This window comes from Rhipicephalus microplus, chromosome 10, assembly GCF_043290135.1.
Source record: "Rhipicephalus microplus isolate Deutch F79 chromosome 10, USDA_Rmic, whole genome shotgun sequence".
NCBI lineage: Eukaryota > Metazoa > Arthropoda > Arachnida > Ixodida > Ixodidae > Rhipicephalus > Rhipicephalus microplus.
The window spans coordinates 20830674-20851378 of record NC_134709.1 but is presented as its reverse complement, the minus strand read 5'-3'; the positions used below and the strand labels follow the sequence as shown (position 1 = coordinate 20851378).

The 20705-nt window shown below is 44.9% G+C and overlaps 1 long non-coding RNA gene across 2 annotated transcripts in view; it reads left to right on the top strand.

Moving 5' to 3' along the window:
- LOC142774618 (uncharacterized) overlaps window positions 1–16335 on the top strand; it is a 160000-nt gene extending 143665 nt beyond the window's left edge. The window contains exons 2-3 of one of the 2 annotated variants that reach the window (XR_012886473.1): window positions 454–490; window positions 16094–16335. This is a non-coding gene — a long non-coding RNA (uncharacterized LOC142774618). Of the gene's footprint in view, window positions 1–453; window positions 491–1066; window positions 1256–16093 lie in introns of those variants that run through there. The other variant, XR_012886474.1, reaches the window with a different exon arrangement.
- The last annotated feature ends 4370 nt before the right edge of the window (window positions 16336–20705 follow it).

Genomic DNA, 20705 nt, shown 5'->3' with positions numbered 1-20705 from the left:
TTATCTTTTATTTTCATTTCTATTACACCTCGGTTTCGCCGAGCAGCTTTGGCACCGAACACCCTCACTTCGAAGGGCATTCTCGTTTCTCCGCACATGCATCATTTTCTTTTTTACATTTTAGTGCGCACTCCTGGACTACGTTTCCAACAACCTATTGATTGATTCGTGGTCGTTGTTTTTTGCTCCGTCTCTAGCTCACTGCATACTGCCACTGCTCAGGACCCGTCTACGTGAATGTTTTCTACTGAGAAACACAAAGATCTCCTAAAGCTCAGTCATACAATGAAAACTAGCATACGCATTGCGAGCAGCCCGTCGAAACTGTCTTTGTTTCAAGCAGGCTGTAGTGCGCTTTCTCAGAAAGTTGATTGGAGCATAGTTGTACCTCCACAATCCGCCATATTTAATCGGACAAGAGCGTGCAACTTCTGTCTCTGTTTTTCTCTGCAGACGGACTTGAAATTCGTGAACTGGAGCGCTGTAATGGGTAAGTCACGTTTAAGCCTATACCTCTTATTTCCCGGCAATCTCACTCATGCAGAGCGTCGTGCTTCAACACGTTGATGTGGTAGGGAACGGGGGAGTGACGGGAACAGGGCCAACGCCTTTTCTTCTGTCGACAGCGACATTTAAAAGGGGACGCCGTATTCTTCCCGAAATCTCTCTTCCCCCCAGAAATGTGCGCATCTATAGCCCCTTCCTTTCGCGCTGTCTGACTCGCAATCCACTCACGTTGTTAGGACCACGAAAGTAGGGAACTGGGGGCGACAGCACCACTTCTGCGTGCTGGTCCCCAGTCCTGGAGTTTTCCCGAGAGCTTTTACGCGAAGTTCGCGCAGGGCGGTGCTCCTGCACGAACCCATTGTCTACGCAGTGCTCAGCTAGTACCAGTGGGGACAATGCGGGCACCGAAGGGTGCGCCCTCTGTCGTAGACACGCACGAGCAAAGGATGTAGAAAAAAAACAACGAGGGACTCTCTTTGTCATTCTTCAGCGGGGCTCCAGAGTTGCGTGGAGTTGCGCTAATTAGGTATACGTAGGATGACGCTCGTTCATCGTTCGAGCTACTGTTTAACGCGAGTGCTTGTTGCATATATGTGCAATAGTGACGCCTCCTGTCGGACTGACTCGCTGAGGAGGATGAATCCGAGTAGAGGTGTCTGCCCCTTGTTCCCCACTCTCGTTTAGTCCTCTGTTCTGCTTATCCAAAGAAACTTGGGAGTTTGCGTGATGCTCCAACCAAGGACAGAATGTAAGTTATGCACGTGTGTCCAGTTGTCTGTGCAAAAGTAGTGATTGTGCTCAAGCGCGTTTGTTTCGCTTTTTCCTGCGCGTCTTCTTCTCTTGTTTATTTAGATTCATTTGGTTGGTGACTAAGCGTGCTTCACTGTGTATAGCCAGCTACGTTGTTTTACTTTTTTTTTAAATTCTGCATAGCTTTGAGATGCACGTATAATACCAACAGACGTTTAACGCAAAACAAAATGCACCGCAGATGTTTTTTTATATAGCTGTGTTATCTGTTACTTTTTACCTAAATTTAATTAAGTTCAAGTGGATGAAACCGGACTCATTCAGTAAGTATTAATCAGGCCAACAATTTTAGAATTACGCGCCCAATGCTGTACCAATCAGGCTTTTTCGGAGGGTGCTCCCCATTCCAATTCTGTACTGCATTTATGAGTGTTTAATGCGAATAGTCAGGATTCTAACACACGACTTTAGAATTGGTGCTTCGTGACTCATGATGACCGCGTTTTTTTTTTATTGCCTGTCGTAGTGCATGTGGCTGTTCATGCATGTTTCGCAGCCACTCTCGACCTGCCGCGGTATAGAAAATGCAACTATGCAGGTGCCATGCTCATTGAAAATTACAATATCACCCATCTACAAATTTTAAGGGGGCCCTGAAACACTTTTTTCAAGTAACCATGGATTGAATTCACTGGAAGAGCTTATCTCGTCACCAATTCATTGCTGCGAAAATGTTGAGAATCCGTCGCGTGTGAGTGGAGTTACAAAGGTTTGTCGCATGCTGCAATTGCATTCTCTCTTCTCTCGTCCCGACGAAAGCGCTAGAAGCCAAGCAGAGAGGGATCGCGGGGCCACAGAAAAACGTCAAACGCGCCTCATGACCTTGAGCACTTTCTTTCTTTCTTTTTTTTCTTCAATGCGATGCGTTTTTAGTGTAATAGCGCGCGCACACGTGGACAAGTAGCGGCAGCCCACGGCGATCTCTGTAACGAGCCAACGCACTATTTTCAAATCAACCAATGACCGATAAATGTGCTAGCTACGTGTGATTATTCGGCATATTCCGTGATTTGTCGAGAGAAGAGAAAGCAATTTCTAGCTGACTGTGATAATTTATTGTGAATTCCAGGCCGCATTCTGAGCTATAATATTTGGCTCGCGTGTTGTCGGGAGCCTCTACTACCGATCGGCAGCGTTTTTTGGCCATGCCCAAAAAGCGTTGCAGGTCCCCTTTAATAATAATACGAGACTAACACTGGCGATGTCAAAATTTGTGTTACCAGGTGTTTTAGCATAGCTGCTCATAGCGAAAGGCCTAAAGGGCTAAAGATAAAAATAAAAAGACACGGTGCGGACATACATCTCTTGTTCTTTTTTGTCCCCATTTTTTTGTGGCATTTCGATCAGCGTAATCACGTTTGAGTGTCGTCAAGTTCCACCATTAATTTTTAATGAACAGCGTAGTAGTTGACGGTTTACTTAATACCCCGATAAATACGATACGACCCATATACCAAGGGTGACAGTGAGATTCTTCAGAGCACTCAAGGGCTTATCCAGAACAACGCAACCAGCATTTGCTTTAATTCCGCTGCGAAGAAATTCGCAAACGGACGGACTTTCAGCCGCAGGAGGTGAGAACGAGAGAGGGCATTGTGTGTATTAAACAAAACTTTCGTTGCTTTGCGAGGAATGGTGTTCGTCTGCGCTGGATGTTTTGCATATCCCGGTTTTCGTAATTAACTTGCACGTTCACCAAAATCAGATTACGTGAAACCCAATTAAACCACGCGTAAACGAGTACAAGCGCCCCGTACGTTTCGCGCTCTTCGCAACATAGCATACGGCAGAGCTTTGTGCAAAATGTGAACGAATACAATTTCCAGTATTTTTCTTTTAAAACTTTTCCGCTCCGCAACGCTCCCGTCTGAGCATCAATTGTTTTACAAGACTACCACTTTAAAGCGTCTTTCTTATTCTTGAAGTTCTTGAAACACATTTTTTTTTATTTTCGTTACCTCGACATTTTCGTGTACAGTTTTGTTCATGGCGCACGAGGACATTGTTATTCAAATGAGTGGTGTTTGTGGTGGCGTTCTCTGAGTCTCTTTAGGGAAAAAATTGAGAGCGTAAATACGGCACATTCAAAACGCTTCGTGTTTTGTAGTTCCGTTTTTATTACCTGCACGGAGATTCGCGCCATTTCCGCACGCTGAACAATTCTTCGCCTTAGAGAGCTTTGTGTATGCTTTCATTTTGTCTTTTTTAACGTACCACGAAAAGAGTGTGATATTGATATCGTGACGTCCATTCGTATCCACCAGGTGGTCGAAATTTCCAGATCCCTCCGCTACGGCGTCTCTCATAATCATATGCTGGTTTTGGGATGTTAGAACCCACTTATCAATCAAATCAATAAAAAAGAGGCACGAACCCTGATTAGAAACTTTATTTTTGAGCTTCCTTTGTTTGTCAGCACCTGCGCCTCGTTTTCTTTGTTTTGGTTTTGATACGTTAAACCACACATATCAATCAATCAATCGTTCTGCTTGTTTCCGTTTTCTCGAGAGGTGCTCGGGATTTTCCTTCTGATCGTGAAGCAGGTGATGTGTTATTTAATTGTAGAAGGAGTTGTTATCTGTACATGGTTTACGTTTTACGTATGATTGCGAGTATTTATTGTCAGGATTAGAAAAGACGACTTCCTAAATGGAGTAATAAAAATTGAAGTGGCCCTAAACCTTGACTTTGATGTCTGGTAATGACTATCGCACCTCGGTGTTCGTCTGCTTTTGCGCGTTCATTGGTTTGACTGCGTGTTCCGTCCCTCTGCCTAAATGGATCTCAGAGGTTACAAGGAAAGTGGCGCATGGTTGAGATTTGCTCCACCAGGTGCCGCAACGATCTCAACTGCTCACAAGGAAACCACCTGCTTCTTCAATAAACTCATTAATTTGATTTCAGTAATTATCCTAACAGCTAACCACTTTATCTTAAATAAAATGATGCTGCACTAGCTTATATATCCAAAAATGAGTCAACTTGAATCAGAAGAATCAGTTTCGCATCAGTTTTATTTTTTTTACAAGACGTTTCTGAAATTTCAGAAAACCGGAACAGCCCCGCCGTGCATTGCGGTCTAGTGGCCAAAGTACTAGGCTGCTGACCTGTAGGCCGCGGATTTCAATCCCGGCTAGGGCGGCTGCATTTTCAGTGGAGGCAAAGATGCTGTAGGCCCATGGGCTCAGATTTGGGTGCACTTTAAAGAACCCCAGTTTGTCAAAAATTTCTGGAGCCCTCTATTGCGGCGTCTCTCATAATCATACGGTGGTTTCGGGACGTTTTGATTCCCGGATATCTATCAATCAGAAAACCAGCATTGAGCTGTAGCACTAAAGTGCTCGAAAGAGAAACAAGAGTGCCGCTCGTCACTTGCACGGCTAATAAGATGTGTAGGAAATTGCAATCACAGTTAGCGCAATTATGATAGTTGATTCTGCGTTCACGAGTAAGATGACGATGTGAAAAGAAAAATGCACCGGACATGTGCTGTCCTTTCGGCGTTCCCTAAAGTTTTAGTTAGGAGTGCTACACCAGCTAAAATATTAACTCGTACCAACTAGCCCTTTTTCAATTCTGGCTCTCATTTCACTTAGGAATATCTCAAATTCCAAATGTTCTGTTCGCCTTTACGCTTTGGCGAAGAAAAACACCGGTTATATCAAGCCGGAGAATGTATCCTTTTTGCATGCCATAAACAACGATTGCCGGCCTGCCATATTTCACAAGACTCAACACTTGTCCTAAACAACAGCAGTGGAGTTCAGAATGGCCCCTGCCTGTGAAGGTAAGGTTTTAGGGCTGCATCACCAATGCCTCCCGGTAATACCGAAGGAGGATCCCTCGTGGCGAGGATGAGGCGCGCAAGAGCAGAAAAAAATCCGGTGAAATACGAGTGGTCGTTTCGACTTATCGCGTGAAGCGGCGCACTCTGTTCGAAATATGGCGTCTGTTGGTCACGGAGGCTCTCCCTGAACATAACTTCCAAGAGAAACTAAATGTAAACTTCTCTTGGTTCGTCTGAAATGGGAAAGAGTATAAGAGCAAATAAAGTGAAAAATCACTTTCCGCGGGAGCAAGATTGCGTAGCGCTGTTTAGGGGCAGTTTTGAGAGAAAATGTGGGAACATTGTCAAGGCGAGAGAAAGAGCCCTCCCATGGACGTTTGTGCCGTTGGCCATCTCGTAGATCATCCGTGTGTGTTCACACAGGATTACAAGTGGACTGGACACGTGGATGAACTTTCCTTCGCAGGCATTGTGCAAGTTTATAAAATAAAAGAGAAGTTTTGACTTGTGTGGTAGTACGTGCCTTAAATTTGTATGTCTGTTTTTGTTTGGGGAACAATGAGAGCCAACATATGTCGTAGAACTGCGCTAACTTAGGAAGAGACATGTAACAGGACATACACTGCAATCGTAATGTTCTGTTGTTACAATACTTTCCTACTTTTTGGTGTCTGTGGGTGTGTTTGGATGCCTTTGGTTATTGTACCGTGCAACCGACACGTATGTGTCAGAACTTTAGTTACTCATTTGTTTCTTTTTCTTCCATTCTCTCCTATTTTTTTCCTTGCACATTCTCCCCAGCGTGGGGTTAGACATCCTGGCTGGTTTCTTGTTAACTTCCGTGCCTTCTCGGCTTTGTTAACCTGGTTGATACGTTTGTGTTGCTTTTTTGTCTTGTTGGCGCATGTTGTTTTTTCACCGCTAATCCGTATACAAAGAACTTCAAGTTGTTACCCCTTTAAAGGAACAAGTTTCATTGAACTTTTACAATGATTATACAGGTGACTTAAAAATCACGCCCGATTCCGACGCAGCCCTCGTCAGCACCTGCATTATCACCAGTTATTATTGACTGCGAAAACAAGAACATGGTTCCAGAGCACTCCGAAGTGATTACTCAGGAGTCAGGACGCACACGTGTTGAAGAAATGCATACGTGGGGTTCTTCGAATGATTTATATTAGTGGTCTACAACAGAGTGCTTCCTCACAAATTCCCACATCTTAACGTCTCTACTACAAGATTACTTGTTCTCAGACAGTCCCTCATCATCAATAGGTGTGAGGTTCACGAGGCAGTATCAGTATTCTTATGAATCACTGCACTATAAACTTGAGTTGAATGTTCCCACTGTCTGTGGAGTGGAATGTGGTGTGACTGTCTTTTATTTCTTCCATGTCTCCTTCGTCCTTTTGTTTTTGTATTTGTTTTGGAAGCATTGGGTGAGAGAGCGAGAAAAATTCTAATGGAAGGCAGTGTAATGCTGCCGTTGCATGTAGATTCCAATACGACACGCTGTAACTGATGTTATTTCTTCAAATAACAAACTAGGTATGGCCCGTCCATCTCACAGCTTCAATTACAACGTGTTTTGTAGAGTTTTGTCAAGCTCACCTCGTGAATAAAACATGTGCGTTTGTGAGAGTTTCAACTCGTGTCTAGAGATTAGAAAAAAATCTTCTTTGTAACATCAGCATTCGTAATCAGGCGAGTCTGATTTGCTGTTGTTAATCTGAGCGTATGTCCAGGTTTTTATTCTTTATGTTCTATCTTCGCTGCAAAATAAATTGGGTCTCCGTGCGTTGGAAACTTTCTTCGTAAGCCTCATACAGTTACAAAAACAAGCTAGAAACTAGCAGGCCTTACCCTTTTGTAGGGACCAATTCATCCCCTCGCGTCATATTTTAATGCTCACGTCATTACTTATTCACCCCTGAATCCCACGAAAGGCGCATCCTCAGCAAAGTGCACACTGGGTGTTGTAGGGATGTTCCATACGTACGTAAGAGCATAGGCACGTAAGAGCATAGAGCATCACACTCACACATTAAAACACAGAAAAAAGCCAATGCGAAATCTCGGCAATGGGACCGAGTTGCGTAATTCGTGGTGGCATGCCGTCTATATTTCGCCTTTATACAGTATCGTGTAGCATCGCCGAAGCTACGACATTTTTCTTCTTTGAAGTGGAAAGCGGATGAGATTTTAAAGTCAATGTTAGAGTTAAGTTGGAATTATAAGGGAATCATGCGTACGTGATAGTGTGTATGATGTACTGTCTAGTGATTCTTATTCTTAGTCTTGCGGGCAAGACGTATGATGAATAAATGTTATTTTCTTTCTTTCATACAAGATTGTCGACGCATTTTGTTCAGTGGTGTGCGCGCACACGCACGGGAATTTTTCGCGGCTAGTCAATAAGCGAATAAATTGTTGCTTGCTCTCTCAACAACTGCACTTTCAGCAAATGCCACACCAATAATTGTTACCCAATATATGCTGTGTGAACAGAAGCTATTCCAGCAGCTGCATTCCGTACAAGCGAAATCCCAACGGTTCCTCTTCTAGAAGTTCGTCTCTCGGCACTTTGCCTCACAACAGCAGCTCCCATTCACCAGAACTCGTACCGCTACATCTGGGGCTTAGAGGGGATATAACCTTGGTGGAAATATTTTCCCGTTTAAAGCAACAATAAACAAATTACGCAAGCGATCCGCATAGCATATAGAACATACGGCATATATTTGGGCTCCCTTCGATGTTTAGGTGCCTTACCTGCATGAGCGATAAAGTACTGATACTGCGCATCATCTATTTTCGCTAGGGAATCTTAGGTGCTAGAAACCAGAAAGCAGGATAAGTTTGCAGCATATTACCCGTATGACCTGATAGTGCGATGCATTCTTCGAAACGCTCTTTACAGAGAGATAAACGTACTTAGTACTTCGATGCTGCAAGGTTCTTGCACAGAATTTAGGGTGATTTGGGCACAATAACGCAAGCAGCGTTCGCTTTTTACATGATGCTGTCAGTAACCCAAACTACAAGAACATCCAGTGCAGAGACAAGGCGGCAGCTATATTGAATTATTCACGAAGTAACGGTGAAGCCGAAGGAGGGCTCGTGCATTCAAGAACGCCCATGGTTAAGGCGTCCGCAGTGCAAGAATGCGTAATATAACATCGAGGTTAGAGGCACTCACTAAATACCGTGAAAGTTGGATGGAAGGAAGCAGGAGGGCATATGTAAAGAAGGAACGCGTATTCAAAGCAGTAGTTGTATAGCACGGCACGACTCTCGGCTAAACAGGTCTTTCTCTCTCTCTCTCTCTCTCCCTCTTTGAAACGCGGGGTGTTTAAAGTGCTTTCTCGTGTTCGCCGAGAAGGCCGTCGTAATTTTAAATTCTTTTCGACGTCAAAACAAACAAACAAAAAACAAACAAGCTCACTTTCTACATTATTGAAAGTAATGAATGTCTAACAGCGGAGATAGCGGTCCATCTCTGCCTGACAAACACACTTCAGCACCACAGTTTCACAGGACAAGAACTCTGAGTCGCCAAATTTGGTGTTACATCGGCATGTTGATGTATATAACAAATCATTTAATCATTAAAAATTTCTAATTTTAAAAAGGTAGTGATCCTGTTTTCGTGTTTGGCACTATTAATTCTGCGCCTCTGATAGCCCTTCCCATAAAGATAGCGCGCACGTCGTGGAAGGTACATACGTCGGTTGAGATCTTACGGACATACGGTATGTAAGGGAGTGTTTCATGCTCCAAGTGACGTGCTATGCGCCTCGTCCTGTGTGCGTATTAGGAGGAAAATTCGAAAAACGCAAATATAAAGCCTTCATTACCGTTCCCTACAAAGATACAAACTGTTTTTGTGAACATCGAAGCTTATTTGAAATTCACACGAAGTACAGATGACGGGGTTACAGACAAAAATCTATATCGGTTTGACTAGGTCTGTATTTGTTATTGGCAATATGGACAGGATAATAAGTTATAAGACCTCAAGATGTACTACGTGTACGCTTAAAATATTGTTGCGTTATGACTAAAAAATAATCAAATCTTCAACCAAAACCGCGGTACGATGTTGAGGCACGCCTTTGTAAGAAACTTTTGAATAATTTCAACCGAATAGGTTTCTGTAGCGTGCACTAAATATAATACCAAAGAGTTTTTTGCATTTCGGCCCCACCTACCGTGAAATCAAGAGAAAGCGCCTCCTTCACTTATGGGGAAATTTTGATTATTCAGCAAGGTTTGGAGGAGGGGGGCTGCTCGGTTATGGAGAAAACTTAAAGGTGACGGAGAAAAAAATATCACTAAGAAGAAAAAGAAAAACAAGATAGCATACCCTTGGTTCTAATGCTTTGGTTTATTTAATAAGCAAGGATTCAATATTTCCAATACAGAGAATGAAACAGTAAAAACGGCGGAAAGGGATGAGTGGTCTGTCGTCAGTGCATATTTGAAACCTCTCGAAATTCGGGATTCGGGAAACTTACGTTATTCGAGTTTTAAAAAATGACTCATCACGGTTTGTATATGTATACAATTGGCCATCAGACAAGTCATACGGTGTCTCGCATCTGTAAATACGCACAGGTACAACCCAAGTTCGTTAGACCGAGCCCGCAGGACTTGGACTCATAACTATAGCGGTTCGAGTTACCCGCGCCCTTATTTGCATCGGCCGTCGTCAGCCAAACTTCTCTCCGCCATGCAAACACTACGGTGAACGATTTCGCGAACTCGTACAGTTGCGCAAGCGACGGACAACTCGAGGGCAAATAATCTCCGACCGGAGGTGTACACTGCGACATCCGCGGGGGGTTCCCACTCGAGAAAATTGTCGGCGCAAGTTCGCGGTCGGGGATTTGGGATCGCGAAGTTTTTCGGGGTTCTTGGAAGACACTGAGGGTTGTTTGTTCACGTGTAGAACCACTCTAACTTTTTCTGTGGCAATCCTTGCACGTAATACAACAATTCACGGCATCTTGTGTGCATCCTAAGACGACTAGAAGGCGAAATACATCTTCGTTTAGGTTTCACTCGATGTACAGATCCTCCTTCTGAAAGCTTTCTGCACCTGACTTGTCGTTTGCCTTGCGTTCGTGATCGACGCACCTTCGACCAAGTGATAACGTCATGTGATGGCGTCCTGATGTGAAGTCATCATGGCGCTGCACATCTTTACTATCTTTTACTATCACCACTCTTGTAGACGCTGCCGACGCCGATGGTCAGTTTCCGCATTCGATGAGGCGTCGAAGGAATAATGAACAGAAGTTTGTACGATGAAAAAAAAAGTTTTCGATGGCACGATACACTCTGTAACGCTTGAAAGCAGAAAGCCTGCTGCACACTTGGTAATGCCACGTGTTATACAATCAGGAACGACGCGTTTTTCAAGACATCATGAACCGTGGTGTGAGAGGCACACATCAAATTACCAACACATTCTCACTCAGTTTCGTTGGCCCTTCATACTTCTACACCTGTCACGGTAATCACCGATCTCTATGACCAAGTGACTAGGCAATCAGATCACGTCATGGCTACTTCACAAGTTTGTACGACGTGTAACGTCACTGCGACATCTCGTATTGACGTCATAGCTTATGTAGGTCACGTCGAGTTTCCGTTTTTGTCGAGTTTATTTGCCTGCCGTGTTTTTCTGGAACAACAGCTCCAGGAGACAATAAATGGTTTTGCTATGATAGAAGATTAATAGGCACGATGCTTGATTATAATAAATGGAGCAATACAATTGTAATGAACAGGCTAAGGTTACCACTCGCGACCTTACCATTTTGACCAGGATGTAACAAAGGTCAGAATCATTAATACAGGAGATCACTTACATAAGACCCGTCCCTCCTTTTCTTGTAATAGGTTAATATGATTTATTATGTATTCCTTATGATGGAAACAGTATAAAAATAATTATTGCCTAAAATTTTTTATTAAGGTCTGTCTCGGTAGAACAGTGGTTAGGAGGCTCGTTTGCTGACCCGAAGGGTGCGGGTTCGATACCGGCCTTGGCGGTCGCATTTCGAGGAAGGCCCGTGTCCTGTGAAATCTCCGGAATCCTCGACTGCGGCGTCTCTCATAATCAAGTCGTGGCTTTGGGAAGAAAAGCCCCGTATAATATCAATAACGTTTCTTTGATTAAGCATCACTTTGGAGAGGTAAGCATCCGTAAAGAACGCTGGCTTGTTCCGTTCTCTTTCATTACTGTTTTCCTCGGGATGCTTTTAACGAGCGCAGAATCGGAGAAGCGGTCACGCGGACGCATAACTCTACGAGATAAATGTTCGTGCATGAGCGTCGTTCACACGTGATTAGGATGTGGTAAGCTTAAGGTAGTGCCGTCGTTTAAGGTTACCTGAACTATGTAAAATTTGATTTGCTTTTCCGCATCAATACTCTACATGCAGTGAAGCGCGCTTTTCAGCAGCTCTCGCTAGGAATTTGTGAACGTTTTTTTTTTTCTTTTCCACTTCACTTGACTAATTATTTTTTTTCAAATAGTACCGATGTCTTGACATCAATTATATTACGCACCAGAATATTATGGTAAACTCATTGAATAGTTAATGGTGGTTTACTGTTTGTTCTGATCTTATTTTATTGACATTTGAGAGTCATTATTTTCAAGGGTTGTTAGGTGTGCCTGTTGGTTCGCGAACATAATCACAAAACAGCGAGAAAATACACAACACTGAAAAAGCAGCACTGCGTCCTCAGTGTTACCTATCCAGCATTTCGAAAATTCTCCTACGTAGCTTTTTGTTCTTTTTTGTCTTTTTTTTCACGTGCTAGGAGCGATGATACTTTTACCCAGCAGCGAAATTTTATAGGAGCTTAGATTTGCAATATAGCCGATTCCCAAAATAGCCTGGCAACAAAAAGCCTCTCATTAGGCGTCTGTCCTGAACTTAAACTTAACTCTCAAAATTATAAAGATTTCTGCAATCACTAACCTAACATTGCGACAGATTACAAGCTGCTTCTTGTCAATTTGCTTTTCATTATAATGCAAACTGCGCACTTGCATGTCATATTCCGTTTAGAACCAAACAAGTATCCAGTGACTCTGGCGCTACCGGTATATTGAATGAGGGAGTGTTGACGGTGACTGGTGTAGTGCGGACTAATGAGGCTACCAGTCTAGTGACTGGTGACCATGATGCTACCACGTCATTTATTAGAGCCAGTTTTTCTTTCTTCATCTGAATACAAAAACTAAGTACCAACTACCTTCAGCGATTTGATTACGAAGGACTTTGATTGAATTGGACCACCTTGGGCTCATAAACAGGAATGAGCATCACGCATGTTAGCGTTCTCGCGTATGTGGTCGGAATGGCCGGGAATCGAACCCACTGCCACGAAAGCGCTGCCCTACGCCCACTTGTCTACCGTTGCAAGACACACAACCCTTTTCTAGCACGCAGAATGGCATCTCATGCTGTCTTTTGTTCAAAATTCATTCGCCAAACGCGACTCGAAGGTGAGAGTTATAACTTTTTGTTTCTCAAATGGTTCTATTGTTGCCCCCTCCGACAGCATTATACACCTAACGTGGTGTTGCAAGGCCTCCGTGATTTTTGCATATTTTAACCAAGATACGGCAGGTTACGTGAGAGTACGTCGTGATGATGCCACAAAGTTTGGCGATATGTGGCGTAAAATGAGGCTTTCGACTATGTGGTGGTGATAGTTTGTATCGCTCGTGCGGACGCTGGCAGTAAATATTTGCGTTCTGTTAGCCAGCTAAGGATTAAGCGTTACGTTATTACTATAATTGGTGATTACAAGCTTACTGTAATACGTCCTTGTGATTCAGAATTTCCCAAGTTGACTTCTTTTCGAATCCGGTGCTTCTTCTGCCGCAGTGCGGTAGGGCCTGGTCGTGAGGTTTGGATCCTCCTTTTGCCTTACCCTGCGGGCGAACCATGTATACGTGTTACATTGGTCCCCTCGTTACGTGGGGTCTGCCAGTTAAAATGACGAATAAAAATATTTCGCCACGAAAAAAAAAACACGTTGCGATTAGTGGTTGCTGTATATTTTTTCATATTATTTTCGATCGCACTGGTTTACCAGTGGAAGTCGCATACTGTTTGTGTTTAACTGGTTAACATCTGTGCCTTTCCTCTCTGTCTTGTTTTCCCTTTCCCTCTTGCACTTAATTGTATTTTCGTCAGTTAAGCGCTGCTCACTACGTTGACTCTCGTTAATTACGGAGCACGTGGGCGAAGCGAAATTGATTTGGAGACGGCACGGGTGGTTCACGCTTGGCGGAATTCGCTAGCCGCCGTGGTCGAGCTAATTGCGTTCGCACCAGCGGTTGCGAGCGCACTCTAATGCGGCGCTAATCTGACGCCGCTTGTCTTGAGCGCTAAAGCGGATTGCGTTAATGAAAGCGAATGTGTCCTCCGCGGGTGGAGCCGTCTCGACTTTGATGATTTAAGATGAGCCCGAGTGGGTGGGCCACTTCACGATAGAGCAGGTGAATCTGAGTGTTTCGTGTAGCAAATGGCTTACTGATGTTACAGCTTAGAAGAGTTGTAATAGAATGACGTGAACGATAAGATGACATGACAAGAAACAACCAGGAGGCAAGTTATACGCTTATCTACGCTGATCGACTTATGCGCACATATCCGCCCTTAAGGGCAATTATTTAGGTCAAGTGTTACCGTCGCTAGCGGTAGGGTAGCGAGAAAATTTCTGTTCATCTATACCATCCTTATTCACGCGTTTGTGCGTTTATAAGCGCGTATACTTTACAGATGCAAAAGAAAAATTTCGTGGGGAGGAGACTTAAACTGCCCAAGCTGCGAATCACTGGCTACGACAATGACCGAAGTGTGTTCAAAGCGCGCCTCGGTGACCGTCTGTTCTTGCCAGTGCCTTTGTGAGGCTAGCGTTGCGTTTATGTTCGCGACGTTTTTTATCTCCCTTTCTTTCTTCATTATGTTCCGTATTGTTTGGCTGTGCGCCCTACTTCTATTGTCTGCTACTTACCCAAAATTTCCGCACTGAAACTGAATAATAGCTTACCTCAGTTCACACTTGCTATAAAGGTGTCGTGAACCGTGCACCCCGTGTACTGGGTAACAAAAAAATCGTTCTACGGGTCAGGCCCGTAACTAGGGGGACTGCCCCACCCCCCCTCTCGATCTTTTAATGTTCCTATAGAGGAATGTATTTCACCGAGGACGAATAATAACGTCTTTCAAAGCCTTCAACAAGTGCGACCCCCATTCCCAACTTTCCATTTAAAAAAAACTTTGTGGCTAAGGACCTTCTGCGGGTAGCTGCCATGAAGAGCTCAACCAAATCTTGCAGCCCGGTAGGACTAGAAGAGAGTGGGATTGGTGAGCGAAGTTGCCATTGTAGCAAGGGCCGTCTTTTCATTCAGAGGTCCGTGCCCAGTCACTCGGCATCTTCTTGCGTCCCCTGTTTTAGGTCAAACAGCAGATAACCTGCTGTTCGCCAATAGCCGACATCAAAAGCGGCGTTCGTATCGGATGCGCGTATTGCCGAGGGGTGGCACCGCATGACGGCGCCACGCTCCATATTTTTACGACATTGCACAACATGGCCACACTCGCACACAGGAATCGGAGTGAGAGAGGGCGATCGTGTTTGTGAGGTTTCGAATTGACAAGCGAGCACCATGCCACGCTTTTGGAGTGAAAGGACGCAGTAGACACGGTTTAAACAAACCAAACGACGCACACATTTAACTAATTTAGAACGACGATATCTTCCGCCGAATTACTATAACATGAATCGTGATCAACACGCTAAGAGACCTTTACACAATATTAAACAACACGACAAACACAATAACACACCCAAAGCGGCGTCGCCATTGCTTGACTTACCACGAGGGGCCCCCGACGCGCAACCCGCAGTGCCACGCACCGGGGACCCACGCTAGAGACAACCATCCGCGGCAACCGCCACGCGCAGAAGATACCAGCTTATTTTTAGCTCGCAGCTATCAAGGCTTGTCGCCGCCGGCGCTATACCATGATGGTGATGATGATAGTGGTGATCAACGCTCGCGAACACAACGCCACCTACCGCCCGGTAGTTGTAACCCGAAATACGGCTTTTGGGCGAGACACGTGCGCTACGCAGCGCAAACTACTTTACAGGGGGTGTCAGCACCTCCAAATGATTCAACACGCGTACTCAAGGTCATAATGTGCGCTTGCGTAATTTCTTTTCCCCCGTGACATCTTTTCTTGGGAAGCTTTTACGGTGCGCACTTTGGGACGAGAGAAAAGAGATGGCGCTTAAAGCGTTCGACGGATTCTTGCAACTCTGCTCTTTAATGACTGATTCGAGAACGTGTTTGCTGTAATGCATTTTTCAGGCGATGACCTCCGATACTTGTGTCATTCGATGTTTTGCAGGATGGGTCGTGCACTAGCACTTCAAACGCGCTTTAACGCTTGTGTCTGAAGGCCTCATTCCGGCCTTGGTGCCAGAATTCGACCGTGCTCATCTGTGATGATAGTTCACACTACTTGTGGCATTCAACCGGTAAACTTGTTGCGTGAGGTGGATCGTCGAGATAGGAAGAAAATCCGCGATCAGGAATGCGCTAACGTTGTCATCTTTCGTTCCTTTTCGGGAAAAAGAGGGTACCTGAGAGGAAGGGTGTGGATGTTCTGTTGCATCGCGCGTGTTCGAATTGCGAAACGGTGAGCGACGCGGTGCCAACGTTCTTTCGGTCGTCAGCACTGTGTTCTTCTTCTGCACGCTACTTTTATGCTTTTAGCTCGCTAAATTGCTTCTCTCCATGATCATCCATCACGCAACTTGGAATGCTATAGAGATGAGAGTTGCGTGCACAACTTCGCAGCGTGCTCTTGTTCTTGTCGATATTGTTTTGTTTCTTACATACATTCATTGCCTTCTATCTTCTTGTGTCCTTCTTTTCCATAGGTAGCCCCGCCGCGGTGGTCTAGTGGCTAAGGTACTCGGCTGCTGACCCGCAGAGTGCGGGCTCGAATCCCGGCTGCGGCGGCTGCATTTCCGATGGAGGCGGAAATGTTGTAGGCCCGTGTGCTCAGATGTGGGCGCACGTTAAAGAACCACAGGTGGTCGAAATCTCCGGAGTCCTCCACTACGGCGTCTCTCATAATCATATGGTGGTTTTGGGACGTTAAACCCCACAAATCAATCAATCAATCTTCTTGTGTCCTTCTTTTCCATAGGAAACACACACGAAGACGTACGAAGACACACCGATGCGTGTACGCACGTGCGTATAATGGTTCACGTGAACTGCCTATTTCCCTCGCCTGATTTCTGCAGCGAAGTATTCCCTGGGCAACACGCATTCACTTCCGATCGCTTCTTTCGTTTAGCCTTGTTGCTGGTGCCGCAAGGGTGCTTGCATTTTATTTTATTTTTTTCCTTCTTTGTTTTTTTGCTACCAGCACCGTTTTGACGCTGGCGTGTATATTCCCGTGGGAATTGCCCGCAAACACGTAGACAGTGTTCACTCGTTCGGTGAACACTCGTTATTAGATTATTTCGCTTCAGCGAAAACAAAACACCGAAAAAAAAAAGAAACGCAAATGAGAAAGCTTGGCTTGCACGTATTCCTTGCTTCTTAGTCGCATTTCCTCTCTGTCTATCTTTCTTTCTACGCGTCTTGTTTTCGTTTGCGTGTGATGTGTGCGTGCTGGGATGAAATGAACGTCCTATGTATCGAGGCATGCAGGCTGGCGGGAAGGAACCTTAATAGAGTGCCTTGGAGTTTAATGTTCCTATGGGGCAACAGCTTGGAGCAGCGAATAAGTTCAGACGTGAAGTTTTCGTTCGGAAATTTGTGTTCGTTATATGTTTGACAAAACATTACTTTTGACGTCGGTACGTACTTTGAAGTAGAAACGTGGCTGTCTCGCCACTCCAACGCCAACGATTACAACTATTTTTATAAACAACAGTTGGGACAACAAAAAAATATGAGCCACTTGCACTACTGGTACAAGACATGAGTCACAGGGAAAATGGGGGTTACCTAGCTTGTCATGGCTTGGGTATGTTTGTGTCAGGTTTCGCAAGATATTGCGAGGTTTTCTGAATTGGTGCTAGGTTTTACCTCAATCTACGCGGATTAGGCGGTAATCTATTGCCTGATTTCAGGTGGTTTTGGACGAAACACGCAAGGTCACTAGCTGTCGCGTCAATTTGCTCATTACATCAATAGCAGCTGTTATCATGGACTTCACGACTTCATGAACTTCACGCTACATTGTTGTCAGTTATGAGTCGGCGCAGCCTTTAACAATTTATTCAGTTACCTCATCGGTATGGCGGACTCTTCTAGCTGTGATAACTGCGATTTCGTAGAAACTCTGGACAATGTCACGTGCCATTTCATGATGATGATGATAGCTTTCTATAGGCGACTAACGACATAAAGAAATGCTTCACAGCTTCGCGTTAGTGCACCGGCGATTGTGGCAGCTAACCAGCGTCCATCAGCGCAAAGTTCAAACTGGCCCAGGGTGTCAAACATCGTTTCAATAATCTGGCAAGATATCATATAACATCTGGGTTTTCACGTGCCAAAAACACAACATTGTTGAAACGTGCCGTATGGAGTGCTCCGGAAAGTTCGACCTGTTGATGAGTACATTGACCTTAAGTTCATTGCCAGCATCAAAATCCTTTCCCGCTGCAACCTCTTTTCTCCCCTTTATCCCCTCCCCAGTGCAGGGTAGCAAACCGGATGTGCGTCTGGTTAACCTCCGTGCCTTTCCTTGCACCTTTATCTCTCTCTCTCTCTTCCCCGCCGCCAGGATCGAACCTACGACTTTCTTATCAGCAGCTGAGCCACCTTAACGACTGCACCACCCAGCCGGACCGTCGCACGTTGTGTTGATGTTTGGTGTACGCTAGGTGATCTGTCGGTTATTCAGTCGAACGATATAGTTGCGCGTGTCAGAACAGAACGAGGAAAAGCAGCACGATCAACTGGACGCGCGTCCGGTTTGCTGCCCTACATGGATATGAGAGGATTAGGACCTAAGAAGATTGAAATGAGAGACGGCTGCGAGCGATAACATATACTTTTATGTGGCGAAATCCGTAGCGCGGCCAAATAAACGTTCCGGTGATCTCCATATTTTCTGGACATGTATTTCCTGAATTCGGCGTGAACAATATATCATTATTGAGTTCTGACTGCCAGCAGAAAACCAGATATAATGTTGCTTTTATTTTCGTAGGCATCTCACTAGTCTGCGTGGGGTTATCTACTGTGTGGATGGGAGGGTGCACACTTTCTTTGTAGTTTTCCACTGCACCCCCTTGTGACAGTCGGACAGAAAACAATCCTCCTAACGGATGCAAAAAATCAAATTCAAGCAACAACTTGCGTCTCATAACGGCCTGCTTTTGGTCACCTGTTTTTACGGACTCTAACAACGGCCTGCTTTTGGTCTCCCGTTTTACGTGCTAAAGGTGGGATTCGAAATGTTCCCTCAGTGCATCTGGGGTACTCAGCTGTCTTTATTGTGAAGACTTGAATTGCCATGTACCTGGGCAATAAAAAGATGACAGGGCATATCCGTCTGATTAACTGTTGGCAAGCTCACTCTGCGTTCCACTCGGGTATCGAGAAAACGGCCGCCCTCCCCCCCCCCCCCCCCTTTCTCGCCGCTGTGTGTTTGTGCCTACGGGGCATGTCTTCGTTTTGTTGCCTGACTTACGACGTTCCGCCTACTCTACCTAAAGAAGCAATTGGTCCATGTAGACACACACAAAAAGCATTGTAATATGAAAGACCACAACTGACGTCTTCATTAGTATGGACTCTTGATTTATTTTCAATTACGGACGGAAGTAAGATATTGTGCGACAGCTGCCGCTTGAGAAAACAAAGAAATGAGTGTATTTCTCGGAACAGAAATGAAAAAAAAAAGAGAAGGATATTCTTAACGTGAGAGAAATAACTGCGTCGCGCGAGGAACTCGATGACATATAGATATAGATAACATAAAAAATAAAGAGAGGTGCGAGAGGAGGGTGGAAATGGTCTGGTAATCACAAAGCAGTTAAAGAACGAGCGTGGTAAGAATTAATGAGACGAAAGATTAATTCGTGTATATGGCACTGGACTGATTACGTTTTAATGAGACTTTGAGGGCTTCTGGCTGTTCAGTCAAAGAAAATGATCATTCTGAGGTGCGTAATGAGATTGGTGTTTCCTTTGTGCGCGAAGCCACTACACTGCTGCCGTTGTGCATTTTTGGCGCTTGGGTACACCTCTAGCTGTTAAGGTGGTCCGGCGGTTACGGCACTGGGCTACTGATCTGAAAGTCCTGGGTTCGATTCCTACCACGGCGATTGCATTCAGATGGAGACAAAAAATGATGCTAAGTGGCCCGTGTACTTTATGTTAGGGGTTGGCTCAAGAACACCTGGTGGCCGAAATTTGTGGATTACTCCACTACGTCCTGCCATATCGTGATTTTGGCACGTGAAATCCCAGATAGGAGGTGCTGCGTTGTCAATCTGGTACATTCACCTGAATAGTCATGTCCTACTGAACAGTCTATCGGAACACATGGACGTCGAGCAGGAGCGATGCCTGAAAGCTCGACTTTTTCGTCTTTCTGACTTCCTTGTGCTCTTCTTTGCCGCACAGTGACACATACAAGTTGCCCAGCAATAAACGCCAGAACACAATCTCATCCCACGCTTTTCCCAATGTTCATATGGGGGATACTGGTAGTGACGTTTTTCGTACACCGTGGAAGCGAATTGGGGTGGCGTGTACCTTTTGTTGCTCAAAAGTAATTGTCATCTGGCACAGTTGTTACGTCACCTAGTGTCTTGGCGCTCTTTGTTTCAAAACTTTGCAGACTTCTTTTTTTTTCTTTATTACTACACGGCGCTGATAGCGTACGTGTCGTTGGCTAGCTGAAAATACTGATGTGCGTTGCCTTTAAAGGGGCCCTGGAAAACATTTTGAGCAACCATGGAATTAATTCACTAGAAAAGCGTATTGCCTCACAGATTCATCGCCCGAAAAATTTTAAGAATTCGTCCAGCACGAGCGGAGGTACAAAGATTTGTCACACGCTGCAATCGCATTTTCTCTTCTCTTGTCCCGACGGAAGCGCTGGAAGACAAGCAGGGAGGAATGGGGAGGGTAAATAAAAAGCGTCACGTGTGCCTCGTAACCTTGGGCATCTTTTCTTTTTTTTTTTTCTTCGAATACGCGGCATTTTCATTGCGATCGCGCGCGCACGCGTGAACAAGTGACGGCCTCTCGTGGCGATCTCCGCAACAACCAAGCGCGCCATGTTCAAATCAGCCAATGGCTGATACATGAGTAATCTACGTGTTATTTTTGAGCGTCTTCCCTCATTTGTCGAGGGAAGAGAAATCAAATTTTAGCTGTCTTTGATATATTATTGTGAATTCCAGCCCACGTGCTGCGCTATAACAGTTGGCTCGCGTGTTTTCGGGAGCATCTACTACTGATTAGCAGCCTTTTCTGACCGTGCTCAAAAAGTTTTGCAGGGCCCCTTTAAGT